The sequence below is a fragment of the Geotrypetes seraphini genome, chromosome 5 (assembly GCF_902459505.1).
Source record: "Geotrypetes seraphini chromosome 5, aGeoSer1.1, whole genome shotgun sequence".
NCBI classification, from domain to species: Eukaryota; Metazoa; Chordata; class Amphibia; order Gymnophiona; family Dermophiidae; genus Geotrypetes; species Geotrypetes seraphini.
This window is the reverse complement of record NC_047088.1, coordinates 102,755,464-102,774,863: the sequence shown is the minus strand read 5'-3', so window position 1 is coordinate 102,774,863 and position 19,400 is coordinate 102,755,464. Positions and strand designations below refer to the sequence as shown.

General features: G+C 41.7%; 1 protein-coding gene across 4 annotated transcripts in view; it reads left to right on the top strand.

Moving 5' to 3' along the window:
- The window catches only part of BCKDK (branched chain keto acid dehydrogenase kinase), a 122,145-nt gene that overhangs the window by 21,065 nt on the left and 81,680 nt on the right, over nt 1–19,400 (top strand). The window contains exon 1 of one of the 4 annotated variants that reach the window (XM_033945051.1): nt 3,416–3,717. The exons of 2 other annotated variants lie outside the window; for them this stretch is intronic. The gene's annotated coding sequence lies outside the window, so the exon portion shown is untranslated. Of the gene's footprint in view, nt 1–3,415; nt 3,718–19,400 lie in introns of those variants that run through there. One more of the 4 variants, XM_033945049.1, reaches the window with a different exon arrangement.

The window sequence follows — 19,400 nt, the reverse complement described above, 5'->3', positions numbered from 1 at the left end:
ACAGGCGCATTTGAAGTGGACCCTGGCGATTATCGGTAGCCAGTGAAGCTTGGACAGAAGCGGAGAGACATGGTCAAATTTACTTTTTGCGAAAATCAGCTTGGCTGCGGCATTCTGAATCCGCTGGAGTCTATGAAGGTTTTTCTTAGTTAGGCTTAAGTAGATAGAGTTGCAATAGTCCAATCTGGAAAGGAAGATGGATTGGACAAGGATGGAAAAGTGATTTTGATAGAAACAGGATCTAACTTTCCTCAGCATGTGAAGGCTGAAAAAGCATTTTTTTACCAAGGAATTGAGGTGGTCGTTGAAGAACAATGTAGAATCAATAGTGATGCCCAGAACATTGCTTGAGAACTCAAGCTGCAGAGTGGAGCCAGAGGGCAGAGAGAAGGAGGAGGGTAGTTGGTTAAGTTTTGGACCAAGCCAAAGGAGTCTTGTTTTGGACTCGTTTAGTTTCATTTGAACAATACGGGCCCAGGATTGGAGGTTCGTTATACTGGAGGCTATGTTCTCAGAAAGGTTGGTGAGGTTCGAATCAGTCTCCAGGAGGACGAGGATGTCATCAGCATAAGTGTAAATAGTTTCAAGGGGGGATAGGTGGAGGAATTTTAGGGAGGTCATGTAAATGTTGAAAAGGATGGGAGATAGAGGTGAACCTTGCGGGACTCCACATAACGGTTTCCAGGGGGAGGATGAGGTGCCATTCATGTTGACAGCGTAAGAACGAGAACGTAGGAATTTTGAGAACCAGTCAAGGACTGTGGAGTTAATACCTATCTCAGAGAGTTGGTATACGAGAATGTCGTGATGGACAACATCGAAAGTGGCGGAAAGGTCGAATTGTAGGAGAACAGCAAACTTATTTCGAGAATGAAGTTGTTGAACCTTTGAGATCAAGGAGGTCAATAGGGATTCGGTGCTGAAGTTAGGATGAAAGCCATATTGGTAAGGGAGAAGAATAGAGAATCTCTCTAATATGATGAAAGTTGGGTAGATATGATAGACTCTAGCATCTTGGTTAAGAGAGGAATATTTGCTATTGGGTGATAGCTGGATGGTGTGGAAGGGTCTAGGTCAGATTTTTTCAGTTGGAGCACTTGTAAAAATACAAGTACTTTTGGAACACTGGAGAGCAGACTGCACTGCTAAATGCAATTTGTTAAGACCTAGAAGAAAAAGCATAAAATCTGTTTTCTCCTTGAGATATTGCTAGGTATTTATGACTTGAGTAGACATTGCTGGAATGGTAAGTATGAAAGCATTGAAATTACCTCTGTTTTGTCTGATTTTCTCTATCACTGAAACAGTGGAGGAACAGAGCCACTACACCATTTCATTGTTGGAACAGGAAACTGCCCCTTGATGGACCGTCGGTCCGTTCTAGTATGGCAAAAATCATATAATAATAATTTTATTCTTCTATACCGCCATAGTCGTGTGACTTATAGGCGGTTCACATTGAAGAGAGCTGGACAGTCAGTGAATTACAGTATGCAGAATCTTAAAAAGCAGCGAATTACAATATACAGATTGTTAAAAATTTCAGACTTGTACGCAGCGAATTACAATATATAGATTGTTAAAACTTGTTAAAAATTTCAGATTAGAAATAATAGAATTTGATTTAGTGATTGGTGTAGATACTTTTTAGGTGATATTTCTGTCGAATAAGGCAGTTTTTTTGGCTTTTCTAAAGGCGTCATAGGTCAGTCTAGCTCCATTAATGTAGTTGTCTAGCCAGTGTTGTTGTTTGTTTGCTTGGTACATAAAAGTTCTATCCAGAAAGGTTTTGTATTTACAGCCGGTAGTGCTTGGGTATGCAAATAGATTGCAGTTTCTGGTTTGTCTTGTAGGGCTGTATAGTACGAAGTGAGGTAGCAGGTAGGTAGGAGCTAGTCTCCAAACCAGCTTGAAACATATGCAAGAGAACTTGAATATTATTCGTGCCTCCATTGGCAGCCAGTGTAGCAGTCTATAGTAGGGGCTAACAGTCGCTTTTTTTCAATCCAAATATCAAGCGGACCGCTGTGTTCTGAACAATTCTAAGTTTCCTCACTGTTTTTTTGGGTATACCCATATAAATGATATTGCAATAGTCCAGTGTAGAAAGCACTAGCAATTGCACTAGTAATCTAAATGATAATGGGTCAAAGTAGTTTTTGATGGTCTTTAACTTCCATAATGTCAGAAAACACTTTTTTACCACTATGTTCGTGTGTTCAACCATTGTCAAATGTGTCTAATGTGACTCCCAATGTTTGTATTGTTTTAGTAATTGAGTAGTCGTGATCTTTTATATGTAACATTGTTTTGGTAATTTTGTTTGTTGGGCTTGCAAGGAAGACTTTTGTTTTTTTTTTGTGTTTAGTTTCAGTTTGAAGTTGATTGTCCAATGTTCTATTTCAGTCATAATATGAGAAATGTATTCTGAGGTTTCGTTTGTTATGCTGTTCACTGGGATTAAAATGGAAATGTCATCTGCATATATAGTTTAGCTTTTGCAGGAAGTGTCCTAAGGATGATATGTAGATGTGGAATAGTGTAGGTGATAGTGGTGAGCGTGGTACTCCCGAGGGGTTTTTCCATGAGTTTGAGTATGTCCCATCACTAATCACACGGTATGATCTCTGTTAGGAAACCCTGTATCCAGTTCCTTACTCTTCCCGTAAGTCCTATTTCATCTAGGCAGTGTAGCATTATTTTGTGATCAACAAGATCAAAAGCACTGCTGAAGCCTAGTTGTAAAATCAAAGCACTTGTTCCTTTGCTGAATAAGCCAAATAGGAATTCAGAAATTGGCCTTGATGGACCTTCTGTCCATTCTAATATGGCAAGTCATATGTTTGTAGGATCACAGAAGAGATGAATTCGTGTAATATCTGAAGTGCACCGTTTAAAAGATGTGTGCTCAGACATGGACAAGAAATCTTAGAAATGAATGAACACTTGTTATCAACCAGGGATAAATTTGAGGAAAAACTTCTACTTGCCCTGAAGCAATAGCATGGAATGTTGCTACTTTGGGTTTTGTCCAGGTACTAGGGATCTGGATTGGTCACCATGAGAACAGGTTACTGGGCTTGATGGACCATTTGGCTGACCCGGTAAGGCTATTATGTAGAACACTTACTGGGGATAAACCTGCAGCTAGGATGCTTTGAACCATCTTACCATGGAACAGTGACAGTTTGTTGTGAACTGAGAGTTTGTTGATGGCTGTGGTTCTGGAATCCCTAGAGACCCCCTTGCCAACGTTATGCTGAAAAACATAATGGTAGTGGTTACTATGCTCCGCAAAAGGAGTACCGATATCTAAGCTTCCATGCATGGAACCACGTGGTATGGATCTCTCGGTGACGGGAGGACGTCAAGCCGTAGAATAAAAGCCCCTGGGAGATAGAGTAAACCCCGCCGTGATGGCTCAGATGCCCGTCCAACAAAGTCACGCCCACACCTCTAGTATGGGCGGAGAGAGTAATCATGAACCGGAACCTTTCGCCGGAGAAACAGAAGTTCCAGAAGCTGCGGCCAGCAGCTCTCTCCATTCTCTAACTTGTCTTTGAGATGATGATGAGAACGTCCGTGACTAGTCCCGCCCTCTTCTGATGGTACTTCCTGTTCCGGCAAGGTGGGACGCCTCAGAGGGAGAGAAGTTGTGTCATGGGTGACGGGCTACCGAAGAAGGAAAGCTGTCGGATTGTTGGTGGGCGACTTCAGGTATGAGTTTGACTGTAGGGATATGTGCTGGATCGCGGACAGGGAGGAGAGCGGAAGCGAGAGGGATAGATGGCAGACCGGTTCTTGAATGCGTGTGAGAGTAGGCGAATATTTGTGACTTCGTATATTTGGAGTAGCAAAATGAAGAGTAGAAATAATAATGATGGGAGAGGAGATGAAGGGAAAAAAGCAAGAAGGAGATATAGTGAATAAAGGAAAACGAATGGTATACCGTATGATGACATTTTTCTGTATTTTACACCGGTCAGCTTTGTGCATTGGGCTGTATAAGAAGTCCAAATAAACTATAGTGGGAAAAAAGCAGTTGATAAGAATGAGATGGGGATGGGGGAGGCACAGGTTTGGGAGTAGAAAATCAGAACTGAGGCTGGGGGTGACAAACACAATACAGTACCCTTAACCTTTTTTCTTTAGTTTGCTTATAAACAAAAAAATATTTAGTATTGAAATATAACTCTTGGAGCACAAAATGTTTGTATATTTTTGATTACTCACACAGATTGGGGGTTGACCAGCAATTCCTGGTTAACTTTCAGACAATTTTTTTCAGCATCATATTGTGAGTGAAATCAAGATGGCTAGGGACCATTTATTTTGCGTTTCTTTGTGTTTATTACTGTGAATTGAGTTCTAGGATTCTTATTGTTAATTTGGTAGTGTGATACATGTAGCCCTTCTCAGCAGAGCAATTCATTCGAGCATGAATAGAGATCTTCATATGAAGTGTACCAATAAATAAAGATCTTGAGAATCTTATTTGAGGGAAAAATTGCTTCAAATGCAGAGCAAGTTTATGCTATTTTAGGGAAATTAATGGCCCACCTTCTTAACTTATTTACTTGAAAATAAACCAAAATTTTGGGACAAAAGAAAATGGCCAGAAATGGGGATCTTGGTTTATATTTGATTCCTCTGACCTGTTATGGGCCTATTGTGGGCCTGCCTGAAGCCCTGGTGGTCCAGTGGTGAGCCGGGACTTCCTGTGTTCTGTCTCGGCTGACTCTAAGAAACAAACAGGAGAAACTGCCTTCACACCGGTGAACAGCAAACCCATAAACTTTCCAACACATGCTTTAATAAACTGCAGCTCTGATGAACGGTGTCTGCTATTGACCACGGACAGTAGTAGCAAATGCCGTTCATTAGAGCTGCAGTTTATTAAAGCATGTGTTGGAAAGTTTATGGGAATTATATTAATTGATTTACAACAAGACTCCTGAGGCAGGCCCTTCACGGGCCAAAACATGATTGTGTCGAGTCCACTACAATAAAAGAGACACCAATTGGTCACCATTGTTGTGTGTTTGCTGTTCAGCTGACTCTAAACCATCCTGCTTCCTTCCTGCTTTCCTTGACCCCTGCATACCTTACTTTTAAAGCCCTGGTGGTCTAGTAGTGAAGCGGGGCAGAAGCGATCTTCTTACGCTTCTGCCCTATGAGAGCCCTGATCAAAAATGCCTGCCGCAAGTTTCCATTGCTTTCTTGTGAGTTCTCATGGTGTTGGCTCCTGATTAGAGAATGACACAGGGTCAAATTTTTCTCTGTCCTCACGGGAACTAATTTTCCCATCCCAGCAAGTTCTCTTCCTGTCCCTGCCCCATTTATGCAAAATCAATCCTCATCTGCACAAGCCTCAAACACTTTAAAATCATAAGTGTTCGAGACTTGTACAGTTAAAGCAGAGCTTACAGGAAAGGGACAATGATAAAACTCGCGGGAACGGGGTGGGGAAATTGAGTTCCAATGGGGACAAATTTGACCCCGTGTCATTCTCAACTTCTGATCATGCTATCAGTTAGTGGTGACTTGGCACTTACTGTACACTAATTCCTGTGGGAAATGAGTGTACAATAGACTGACATTAATGCATAATAACTTACTATATACATTAACTGTTACTGCAGCAGATAATGCAAATCATTTTATGCTTCCTAAGAGGGCAGTGTTAGGTGCATCTGTCATGCACTTAATGAACAATAAAATTTTTTTTCTATGTTAATTGTAATGGATGAGTCTGATCATAATCTTTAAAGCTGAGGCTTTGCGGTTACTGTGTGTTAAAAGTACAAACTTTATTGTACTTTCAAGTTCAATTTATTTAATATACTGTCTATATGTCCAGGGTAATCTAGAGAGGGTTACAAAAATAATAAAAAGGGAGGAAGATTTCATACACATCTACCAAATTAGAGCTAGTAGATGTGGTCTTATACTAAGGGAAGGTTACAATATTGTCTCTGTAGGGCTAGGTAAGGGAAGAACAAGAGGGAGATTCAACAGCATTACATACTGCTGAGATTAACTGATTGAATCTGTTACCAGTTCAGGGGTCCCTATAAAAGTAGAGGAATCACTTAGTGGTTAGAGCTGTAGTGTGTGAACCAGGGAAGCCCAAATTCTACAGGGGTCTCCTTGTGATTTTGGGTAAGCCACTTAACCCTCTATTGCTTCAAATTAATTGCATGAGGACAGGAAAATACCACTTGTACCTGAATGTAGCTCACATTGAGCCACTAAGTGTGTGAGCTAAATCCAGAATCCCTCACCCTTCCCTGAATAGTTTTACCACTTAGATTGCCTTCCACTTAGAAAATTTTCAATATCTTAACTGCTCTGCGAAAACTTAAACCTACTATGTTTTACTTTAGAGTAGATTGGTACTAGATTGCTATTGACATGGTAATTTAACTGAATACATCTGCAAACCTATCATAGTGATAGCTAGATAGCATTAAGTCAAATTCTTTCTTCCTGTATGGCAGCATGTGAGTACACAAAACTGCAGTTTAGGGCCTAGACTAGAGCCATCTTCTAAGAGTAGATTATAGATACTTGAAAATAGAAATTGTAGTGCAAAGGATTCTGGACGATAAGTTCACCCTTTTCCCATGAACTTTGCAGAAGGATGTCAATCACATCTTTCAGCTTTGCCTCCTTCTCCAGTGGACTGCTCTGCCACCTTCAGTTTTTTATTTTGCAGGTTAACTGAGGTGTGTTCCTTATCAGCAGCAGATGAATCCAGATGAGTGGGTTAAGTCCACCTACCAGCAGGTGGAGATAGAAAGCACAAAATTGAACTCTGGCATAAATGCAGTGGTATGTTCACTGGTGATTTAGTATTCTCTATCTCCACAGGTGGATGCTTGGTCTCTCCTGCTCCTGGTTTCATCTGCTAAGCTGCCCACCATGTCTCTCTTGATTTAGCTGCACTACTTCAGTGGAGGAAGGGATTAGGCTTCCTGGATGCCTAGTTCCGGTTATAATCGATGGTACCGGTTCTCTACCAATCACTGGGGCTCTCCCCTCAGTATTTGCTCTGCCCTCCTTTCTCACTTCTCACATAAAACAAACAAAACGTACCATATATACTCGAATATAAATCGGCCTAAATATAAACCGAGGTAACATTTCTCTCCCCCCCAAAAAAAAGGAGGAAAAAAAGTTGACTCGCATATAAACTGGGATTGGGAGGGGTTAATATTCAAGTGCAGTGCCTTGCTTTGCCAGGCTCTGTACCCTGTTCCCCCTCCCTCGCTGCTCTGCCAGGCTCTACATCCAGTCCCTCCCACCACCCCCGCCCTGCCAGTCTCTGCACCCAGCACCACTCCCTCCCTGCCATGGTCTGTACCAGGTCCCCCCTCCCTCTTGATTACTTGCGGGCTTCCACTGGACCTGCATGAGACTTGGTGGTCCAGCGGTGGTCAGGACAGGAGGGATCCCTCCCGCCTCCTGTCCTGGCCGATTCTAATAATTTTTACCTCCCTCCTGCCTCCACCATGTACCTTTAGTATCCCTGGTAGTCCAGCGCTGAATAGTGGACGGAGTGACCCTCCTTCATTTCTGTCGGCGCAGAGCCTCTAGCCGATTGGCTGCTGCGAGTTCACAGCGGGAGGGATCCCTCCTGTCCTGGCCACTGCTGGACCACTAGGTCTCATGGCAGGCCTGGCAGAGGCCTGCAACAGTTTCAGGAGAGGGGGGGGCGGGTCAGCACTGACCAAATATAAACTGTGACCACCATTTTTGGTCCTTTTTTGGGACCAAAATCTTCTGTTTATATTTTGAGTATATACGTTAACTCAGAGGGAGTGCAGTGGCTGGGGAGCATGGCACTACAGCCATGAGGACATTGTCGCTGTTCCCAGCCAGTTGGGAGTGTGATTGGCTCTGCTCCCAGATGGGTGAGTATTTCTGCTTTTAACTTTGGACTCTGCACATGGTTCTGTCTCCCCCCTTCTCTCGCATTGCCTGGCTGCCTTAGGGGTTCCTCATTGGGCCTCTTGAGCTAGGCTGTTCTTTAGTCGGCTTTCTCTCGCCATTTTTTGGGGGCTTCGCAGTTTTTGTCCTTTTCTGCCATTTTGGGAGCAAGGAAGACAGCTTAGCTAGGCAGCGGGACTGCTCCTGCAGGCTGCAGTTTTTATGGCTGCTTTTGCGGCTATGTACCTCAGTTTCCATAGCTGTTTGGGAGATTTGGTGGTGTCTTTCAATTTGCTCCTCATCGTTTGACTCCCATGCTTCTTAGGGGGCCTCTAGCTGGACCGCACAATTTGGATGCGGTTTTCGGTTCTTCTAATAGTCGGCAGGGGGATGGAACAGCATGGTCCCTTCTCTCGCATTTTTTTCCTGTCGACATACTTTCCCTCTGTGGTCTTTGCACTATCTTTGGGGATCGGCAGTCTGTGGTGTGTGTACCTCTTCGGAAGATACGTGGATTCTGTTATTTTTACGGCTCTAGTGGGTAGCAGAGGTTAACTCCTTTCCCCAGTGATGGGCTCTTTTGCCTCTTTCCTCTGCTCTCCCCCACTACCACGTGGGATTTCCCCATTCTTCACTGCTGCTGTCGATAGCGGTGCTTGCAGACTGATGGGGGATTTCCTTGTTGGCAGTCTGGGGAGATTCCCTGGCTGTCGGTGAGGGGATTTCCCCATCCTTTACTACTGTGGTGGGAGTGGCTCGCAGGCCAACCTCGGGGGTTCCCTTGTCGGTGGTCTTGGTGGAGGGGTGTAGTTTGGCCTTTTGGGCTCTGGATGAACATGTTGTTCACTTTCTTCTTTTGCTGACAGGAGTGAAACCAATAGCATGCAATGAGTTATGTCATTATAGTTGTTAAGGGAAATTACCAGAAATCTTGTGACTTGATAGAACCAATAGAATACAGTATTGCTGAAGTTTTAAATTTGTATTTGGGTTGTAATTGGAAGATGTACCAACTATGTATGTTTAATAATGAATTAATTGATGATGTCATTATTCCAATAAAATGGCCAAGTCATTTGTAAATTGGAGAGACGTTTTGGTTGTCATCTTATCAATTTAGTAAGAGGCCAAAAACGCTCCCAAGGCCTTGACTATTAAAACCACACTTTGGTATTAGATTTATTTTCCTTGATCTCTGAGATAGAAATAAGAGCTGAGAAGTATGTAGCCTGCCCACATAGTTATTTAGATCAAATAGTACCAACTGGAAGTCTGAGGGCAGTCCTGAGGTAAGAGGAGAAGGTCAAAAATATACATAAATGAAGCTTCCTATAAGAGATCTTGCTAGATGGGATGTTCAAGAATATAGTGTGGATTTACAAGAAAGATTAGCAAAGGTAAGAGCCTAATATTTTGTTTTAATAAGCTGTGGTAAGCAGTAGTATATGCAGCAGGAGGACCTCTGGTAAGTCTGCGATTAGTGTGTGTGAACTGTGTGCTAAAATATTATCATTTTAATGGCTTAGGGGGTGTTTTGTGGGGTGGGGAATGGACATGCCAACACTGATCATTTAGTGCACCATGTGCTGATTAGTACATTTACAAAATAGGTGTTAGTAAGTGCTCACGTGCTAATTTGTTAATGGTTGTGCACTAATGGCAACATTAACACATGGTCATTAATTTTAAAAAAATGGGAAAACATCCATTATATTGCTGCAGTAGAAAGTGGCCTTAGTGCATTGGCCACTTTTTCCTACACCTTTGTAAAAGGGCTCCCAAGTAAGTATAAAGAACCTATACAATTAATTGTTAAGTTCTGTAGATTTGAGGTATTTTTAAAATATTCTTTAAATTGTGCCAGCAAATGTGCTCCCTCCCCCATGCTTAAATATGGTCCTTTAAGAGCTGAGGAAGATATAAAATTGGCATAATGTGATTTTTGTTAAGCCCTTGTATCACTATATGGTACGGCTGCACCTCGAATACTGTATGGAATTCTGGTTGTTGTATTTCAAAGTTAATAACGGAATTAGAAAAGGTACAGAGAAGGGTGTTGAAAATGATAAAAGGGATGGCTATGAGAAAAAGCTAAAGCAGCTAGGGCTCTTCAGCTTTGAGAAGAGACAGCTCAGGGGTGATATGATTGAGGTATATGATAGAGGGCCTTTTCTCCTCCGAAATGAGGCATATTGCACTAACCCCTCTACTGAAAAAGACCGACCTTGATCCCTCTATTCCCTCCAATTACCGTCCAATAGCAAATATCCCTCTCCTAACCAAGATGTTAGAATCCATCATATTCACTCAACTCTCATCCTACCTAGAAAGATTCTCTATTCTCCTACCCCACCAATTCGGCTTCAGACCCAACTTCAGCACCGAATCCCTATTAGCCTCACTAATCTCTAAGGTACAACAACTTCATTCTCGCAACAAATTTTCTGTACTTCTACAATTTGACCTCTCCGCAGCTTTCGACGTCGTCCATCATGATATCCTAATCTTCCAACTCTCTGAAATAGGCATAAGTTCCACAGTCCTAGACTGGTTCTCGAAATTCCTACGCTTGCGCTCCTACACTGTTAACATAAACGGTACCTCATCCCCTCCCTGAAAGCCGATATGTGGAGTCCTGCAAGGCTCACCCCTCTCTCCTATCCTTTTCAATATTTACATGTCCTCTTTGAAACTCCTTCATCTATCCCCCCTGGAAACTCTCTACACCTATGCTGACGATATCTTCATCCTCCTTGAGACCGACTCGAACCTCACTAACCTCGCTGAGAACATATCCGCATGTATAATGAACCTTCAATCCTGGGCACATTCTGTACAAATGAAATTGAACGAGTCCAAAACAAAACTACTTTGTCTCGGCCCAATATTAGGTCATTTACCCACCTCCATCCCATTATCTTCCGGCTCTACTCTTCAGCTTGAGTTTTCAAGTAAAGTCCTTGGCATCATCATAGACTCCTCTCTCTCCTTCAATGACCACCTCAACTTCTTGGTAAAAAAATGCTTCTTTAGTCTTCATATGCTGAGGAAAGTGAGATCGTGCTTTCATCATTCTCACTTCGTCGTCGTTGTTCAATCCATCATCCTCTCTAGACTGGATTATTGCAACTCCATCTATTTAAGCCTACCTAAAAAAAAACTCCATAGACTTCAGCTAATCCAGAACGCCGCGGCCAAGCTTATTTTCGCTAAAGGCAAGTTCAACCACGTCTCCCCACTCCTGTCCAAACTTCACTGGCTCCCAGTTCACTCCAGAGTCCTCTTTAAATGTGCCTGCTTAGCTTTCAAGATCCCACTCTTCTGGAACTCCTCTAACCCTAATTCCACTAGATCCTCCCAAAAGCTGAAACTATCATTCCCCTCTGCAAAAGGTATATCCCGCTAGGAAAACTAGGAACATCCCTCCCCTTTAGAACCACAGAACTCTGGAACAACCTCACATCCCCGCTCAGAATTTCAAGCTCCCTCCAATCCTTCCGCAAACACCTGAAAACTTGGCTCTTTTCAAAAATCTAACACCTCCCGCTCTTTGGTACCCTATCCCTCTTTATCTTCCTAGCTCCTTTCCTATAACCCTTCATTGTAGCTCCTTTTCAACCTAACCCTGTAAACCGTGCCAAGCTCTACGCTTGTGGAGATGGTGCGGTATACAAACCTAAGGTTTAGTTTAGTTTAGTTTTTAGTATAGAAAATATTGAGTGGAGTGGAGGGGGTAGATGTGAGTTGCTTGTTTTACTCTTTTCCAGGAATACTGGGACTAGGGGGCATTCGATGAAGTTGCTAAGTAGTAGATTTGAAACAAACCGGAGAAAACATTTTTTCATACAGCATGTAGTTTTAGGCTCTGGAGTTCATTGCCAGAGGGTGTTGTGAAATCAGTTAGCTTAGCGGGGTTTAAAAAAGATTTGGATCATTTCCTAAAAGAGAAGTCCATAGGCCATTATTGAGATGGTTTGGGGAAATCCACTGCTTATTCCTAGGATAAGCAGTATAGAAACTGTTGTACTACTTGGGATCTTGCCAGATACTTTGACCTGGGTTGGCCACTGTTGGAAACAGAATACTAGGCTTGATGGACCTTCAGTCTGTCCCAGTATGGCAATTCTTATGATGATAAGCGCTCATGAAATGAATATATGCTGGTGATAAAAGGTATGGAAAATTTTACATACGCCGACAGGTTAAAAATGCTGGGGCTGTTCTCCCTAGAGAAGAGGAGACTTAGAGGGGACATGATAGAAACCTTCAAAATCCTTAAGGGCATAGAGAAAGTGAATAAGGATAGATTCTTCAAACTGTGGGGAGCCACAAGAACTAGGGGTCACTCGGAGAAATTGAAAGGGGACAGGTTTAGAACAAATGCTAGGAAGTTCTTTTTTACTCAGAGGGTGGTGGACACATGGAATGCGCTTCCGGAGGATGTGATAGGCCAGAACTCTGTACAGGGGTTCAAGGAGGGTTTAGATAGGTTCCTGGAGGATAGGGGGATTGAAGGGTACAGATATAACTTGAGGTAGGTTATAGAAGAGGACAGAAACCACTTCACAGGTCGCAAACCTGATGGGCCGCCGCGGGAGCGGACCGCTGGGCGAGATGGACCTCGGTCTGACCCAGTGGAGGCAACTTCTTATGTTCTTATGTTCTTGTTCTTTGATCAACTTTATTTGTACAGCTTAATACTTTGTTCCCTGCGTTATCCATTAGAATTATTTAAAAATTTGGAAATTTAGATCATGCCTTTTCTTTGATAGCTGGAAGTGAGTTACATTCAGATAACATGCAGTTCCTAGTCTCCAGAGAGCTGCAGGGAGGGTCAGAAATTAGGAGCCCACATAAACAAAACTACACTTAAGGTAGTCACTATGGTAAAGATACTTGGGGTCATATTGGACCAAAAACTGAGCTACCATGATCAAATAAGTTCACTTGAGAGAACATGTTTCTATAGGTTTAAGGTTGATCAGATGATCATCCGCATTTCTTGAGGAATCATCGCTGAATATTCTAATACATTCATTAGTCATATCAAAAATTGACTACTGCAATGCTCTGTACAAGGGATCTACCTTAAAAGAAATATGCAGACTGCAAATTCTTCAAAATACCGCAATAAAAATAATCACTAAAAGAAAAAAGTTTGATCACGTAACTCCCCTTTTAAAGGGAAAGCATTGGTTACCTGTAAATCACAGAATTACATATAAAATAGCATTATTCACACATAAAATACTAATAAACAAAGCTTCTGCATTCTTAGAAAGATTTCTAATCCCTTATACTCCCACAAAATATTTAAGATCTGAAGAAAAATCTTTACTATTAGTCCCTTCACTAAAATTTGTTTATTCAAGGAGGGACAGGATTTTTTTTTCTGTTACAGCCCCTCAAATTTGGAACTCGCTCCCAATCAATTTAAGAGAAGAAAAATTACTTAGTAGGTTTAAAGGTCTTCTAAAAAGCTGGCTTTTTAAGGACGCTTTTAACTGAATCATCTCAAAGGATACTTTACAGCGGACTAGTGGTAACCTCCCCCAACTTCTTGTTTCATTACCTAACCCTTTTTATTTGTTTACGAATTGTATTTAATCCTTTATTTTTTTTTCCTTCCCTTTTTCACATGTATTGTCTGGTAAAATAGTACTAACTGTTTAGTTTAATTATTATGACTTTTTTGGTTTTTAACCCAATTTTATAACTAAGTGTAGATCGCATTGGATTTTGGATTTTGTGATCAAATCAAATATTTTAAATAAACTTGAAACTTTTAAATTTGTACCTGAGGCAGTGGGGGAGAGGGTGAAGCAAACTTGCCCAAGGTCACTAAGTATGTAGTGGCTTCCCCATGTCTCAGCCTTCTACTGTTACAAGGGGCGTTCAATAATTTATCTGAGTATGAAAGAAAGTAGCAAGCGTGTTGAAACAAGTCTGTGCATGTTGTAACATGTCTCAAGGTTACTTTTGCACAGTTGTGGTTTGGTGTGAGTCTTAAGATTCCATTAGACAGGATGTCAGGAGAGTCTTTGTGTGAATCAAGAAGAAATGCTAGATTTAGAGCACTGTTCAGTGATAAAATTTCTCACTGAAAAAGGGCATAAAGCCAAAGGAGATCAATGAACGCATGACTGCATTTTATGGTGAGTCTGCCCCCTCATCCTACAAAGTAAAATTTGAGCAAGCAGTTGGGGTAGAGAGTCCATTGAAGATAACTCTCACACTTGATGGCCTGTGGAAGCAACTTCCACAGAAATGTGCAAGAAAGTCGAGGATTTAATTTTGTCAGACAGATGAATTAAGGTTTCCCGAATAGCTGAAGAAATGGGCATCTCAGCAAGTACAGTTGGGAAAATAATTCATGAAAAGTTGAGCATGTTCAAGGTTAGTGCAAGATGGGTACTAAGAATGCTGATGCCGTGTTAGAAGGCGACGAGGATCCAGTACTGTCAGGAGAACTTGGAGATGCTCCGTACAGACCAAGTGAATTTTTTTTCATCGTTGGTAAATGGAAATGAGACTTGGGTCTGTCGCAGCGATCCTGAGTCTAAAATGGAGTCAATGCAATGGAAGCACAAGTCATCCCCCACCCCAAAAAAGTTCAAGACAGAAAAATCAGCATGTAAAGTCATGGCAACTGCCTTTTTATTTATTTATTCATTCATTCAATTTTCTATACTGTTCTCCCAGGGGAGCTCAGAATGGTTTACATGCATTTATTTAGGTACTCAAGCAGTTTTCCCTCTCTGTCCCGGCGGGCTCACAATCTATCTAATGTACCTGGGGCAATGTAACTTGCCCTGGGTCACAAGGAGCAGCGTGGATTTGAACCCATAACCTCAGGGTGCTGAGGCTGTAGCTTTAACCACTGCACCACTTTTGCTTCTGGAGTTCATGCCACACAAGACAACCATAACTGGGGAGAGTTGCGCCAACACAATGATCGCTTTGCGGGAGTCAATCAAGGAGAAGAGATGAGGAAAACTCACAGCAGGCTTTCTGCTTCTTCTCAACAATGCACCGGTGCACATGTCATGACAATATCACAGGCTGCCATCCGATAATGTAGGTTTCAGCAGCTGAACCATTCACCCTAGTCTTGACCTGACTCCCTTGGATTATTTCCTCTTCCGAGTTTTGATGACATCTCTCAGTGGTTTTCAAGTGATGAAAACGTCAAGCAAGCTGTGATATCTTTGTTTGAAGGTCAAACAGAAGAATACTTTTCAAAGAGGTTAATGCAAGAAAAGTGGATGAAGTGTATGGAGCTATCGGGGGAATTACTATATTGAAAAATAATTAAAAAAAACAACTCTTTCCTACTTATGAAGATAAATTATTGAATGGCCTTTTTATCACTAGGTGGCTTTGCCTTACCTGAGTATCTTGTGTAAGGACTCGGAGCTCTGTGAAGCTCAGAGTTGACTGCACCAAGCATCTATCTTTAGAGAGCCATGCAAGGCCACCACACGAGTACTTTTTCCAGTGAAGTCATGCTGTTGAAATTCACAGCCAAAAAGTTCCAGCAAAGGCTCAGCCTGAAATTCCTTCCATCTATCCATTCTGTAGGTTATCTGTTCTTCTGTTTTTACTTGAATTAAGGAGACCTGTGGTATTATGTCCATGTATTGGAGTTAAATTTAAATATATTTGTTTAGGATACTGATTTTACAAATGTCTGTTCAGGGTTTGTTCTGAGAAGGGGGTGCTGTGGTTTGGGAGAGTAGAAGAGATGTTAGGAATTTTGTATGTTTAGGTCTGGAAAGGACTGTTCTGAATTGTTCATCGGTAACTTTGTTGCTTGATAGCTGTGGTTTCCCCTTGCTTCTCCCAGGTATCAGCTATCAATTGGGAGGTGAAATGTTGTATGATTGCAGCTATCTTTTAATTTCTATTTAGTTAAACAGTACAGAAACTCGTGAGTTGGAGTGAATGAATGAATTATTGAGCCTAAAGCAGCATCTTTCAAACTTTTTCTAGCTCTGGCACACTAAACAGAGCAAATGTTTTTATGGCACATTATAATTGAAACTATAAAATTGTAAAACAAAAAATTTAAATTTGAGAGTGATTTATTTAAAATTCTTTAAGCTATGTAAGGGTAATTGTAACAATGGCAAAACTAAAGAAGATGGAATGGAATTTCTATCCAATGCGATGGATGTGCTTGTTTTTAAGTGCAAACTAACTCAAAACATAGCTCAATAGCTGACAAGCAAACACGCATTTCATTAGCCACCATCTGCAGTCGTTCTCTTTTTTTCTATTTATTTTCTGTCGGAGCTGAAAATCCAAGTTTGCAAAGATAAGATCTAAACAGTAACAAAGCTTTGATTACTTTGTTGCTCAGGTTAGATAACATAAAAAAACTAAAATTCTTGCCATTAGTTTTCAAGGACCAATCGTGTCAAAGAATGATGCTTGTCTGGGTGGTTGTATTCTTACTCACACAGATGCTCATAACTTTAACAGACTCTTGCTTACGCTGCGGACATGTCATCACTGAATTGTTTCAGTTCTTTTTTTTGTGAACCACCCAGAACTGTTGGTGGGGCGGTATATAAGAAAATAAATTATTATTATTATCTATTCTAGGGTTCCTTTAATGAAGGCGTGTTAGAGCCTTAACTCATGGAATAGCGCGTGCTATCCGCTACCGCCTCCTCTTGAGCAGGCAGTAGTTTTTTGGGTAGCACGTATGCGCTAAAAACGCTAATGCACCTTCGTAAAAGGAGCCCCTAGTGCAGGGGTAGGCAATTCCGGTCCTCGAGAGCCTGAGCCAGGTCAGGTTTCCAGGATATCCACAATAAAAATGCATGAGATAGATTTGCATCTCAAAGAGGCAGTGCATACAAATCCATCTCATACATATTCATTGTGGATATCCTGAAAACCTGACCTGGCTCTAGCTCTCGAGGACTGGATGTGCCTATCCCTGTCCTAGTGTATACGTATGAAGGGAATTTATAAAAATAAAGTAAAATTCTGGAATCTCTCATGGCATACCCAATAGTTTGAGAGTCACTGGCCTAAAGGGAAGCAGAAGATTCCAGCAAGCTTCAGCTGAGTTTTGGCCAGATGAAAAGCAAGAGACATTATCCTTGGCAGTGGTATAAAGAACTTGGGCTATTATTGAACAGGAGACAAGGGATGGGGCATGAGGGGGTCTGCCTGCAATATGATAACGTGTGTTTCTCTCCAGGGTTTTCACATTCAGCACTGGAGGACATGTCAAACCTTTTCTTGCTCAAACAGTGGGCACCTTTTCCTCACTCTTGCTCTCATTTCCTTACTGTTTGCTTTCAGAGGTTGCTGGGGTCAGGCTGTTTTTTTTTTTTTTTTTTTTAGACTTTCTTTATCCCGCAGGGAAGTTAATGCCACAGTATCGCTAACAATTGCCTTTTCTATTCTTGGAACAAGATGGGGTGAGGTAAGCGAACTAGCAGTCAGTGAAGGTTATTCTTGGTTTAATGTCATTTGCAGTATTTTTATATTGGGATCTGCACATTTTCTGAGATTTACAGACAAAGGTCTTTTACCAGTAGTTTTCAGTAGAGCAAAGTTCATTTTATCACTAGACTCCTTTTCTGGTTTTAGTTTCTTAGGGCCACTTTTACAAAGCCATGGTAGTGATGCTGCCACAATAAGCGCTCTGAAGTACATAAGAATTGAATGGGCTTTGGTGCATTTACTGTGGCAGCATCACTACCGCGGCTTTGTAAACGGGGCCCTTCAGAGGAAGGGCATATGTGCAATCCAAGTCCCAAGTCTGTTCTCCAAAGACAAGCAGCATGAATCAACCACACAAGCATTGATGCAAACTGTTTTCTGTAAACATCTGAAATACCTAGAAGACTTTTCCAGGCATAAAAAAGACTTACTATGCAGCCAGTGCTGCCTGGGGATCCTTTAGTCTATTTCTGTACCTTACCCAGTATGATTTTCTTTCACTTTTCCCACGTTTTTAAAACTGTTTTCTTCTTTAGAATTTTGGGTTTTCTCAGACTTTCCAAAAACTCTTAGGCTAAGTATTCAAAGGATTTATGCTATTAACTTTCAAATCTTTGCTCCTAAAATGACAGAGTACTTAAATTTTTGCTCAAAAGTTCACTAGACTTATAAATTTAAGAGCATGAAAAGTGGGTAGCAAAGAGTTAGGTTTAAGGTGAAGAAAAATATAGATGCTTAGCTGTGATTTTTTTTTAAGCACTGGGCTCATTACCCCCCCCCCCCTCTTTTTACAAAACCGCAAAAGCGTTTTTTAGCGCCAGCAAGCTGAATGCTGTGCGTTGCTTCGACGCTCATAGGAACTCAAGAGTTGGAGCAGATCACAGCATTCAGTGCGCTGGCCAGCGCTAAAAAACGTTTTCAAGGTTTTGTAACAGGGGCATAAATTAGGCTCATAAATCTAGGAAATGACATCCTTATCCTTCTCCTTCCCTCCCTTATTTTCCCCTTCCTATGTTTTTGTTCCTTTTTTCCTTTCCCTCCTTTTCCCTTTTATTTCCTTAGCTTTCTTTTCCCTTTTTTGATAGCTTTTTTTTTGCATGCTCTTTGGGGTCCTTTTAAGGCGTGCTAACCAATTTAGCATGCGCTAAATGCTAAGGCATCTATTATATTCTATGGGTGCCTTTAGTATTTAGCGCACACATTTTGAAAATGCGTTTTTTGGAAATGCTTTTTCTGTTTCGTCCCTTCCAGATTGCATAGCAATCCGGGAGTTGCAGAAATCCAAAACTTATGAGCATGTGCTCCTCCTACCTTAGAGAGTGAGTTTGAGCCCCATACAGTTTTCAGTTTCTGCAAGCAAACCGTGCAGAAGTCTTTTGGATGTACTCTATCTTTTTCTTATTTTTTTTCCACTTAAAGTTTGTTTTTTTGGTGGTTTCAGTGCTATGAGACCCCATGCGGTGTCCTCTGCCGGAGAAAAGGACAGTCCTGTGGAGCCGGACTACTGTTTCACAGAGAATCTTTGGTGGATCTGTGGAGCCAGCCTGCTTGTGCCACTCTTCTCAGACTCGAGGTCCATTCCCCTGGGAATATGCTTGCCCTTTGACTCTGTCAGGGGTTTAAGCGCAGGCTATGTGTGTCATGAGTAAAACATCCTTCCGGGTTTCTGGGTGCAGGCTGCATTTTCTACCCCCAGTCACATGGAGAGGTGTTGGTGGGGGCGGAGGATACAGTTGGAGTCTGTCCGACTGGCTGTCCGAAGATCCTTTTCCTGTGTTTAGCTGCAGTGTAGCAGAGCTGGCAGACAGGTACTTCACAGACTGTAAAGTACATCTCCATTATTTCCTATGGGAGCTTCAGGAGTAGTCTTGTGGGACTCTGTAAAATGCATTTTTCAGAGTTTCTGAGGGTAGGGTTCAGGTCTTCCACCTCCCCAAACCCCCAAATCGCTATTTTTTATTTTTGGATTTTATTTTGCTGTTTTTGGCGTGAATTCACTGGCGGTG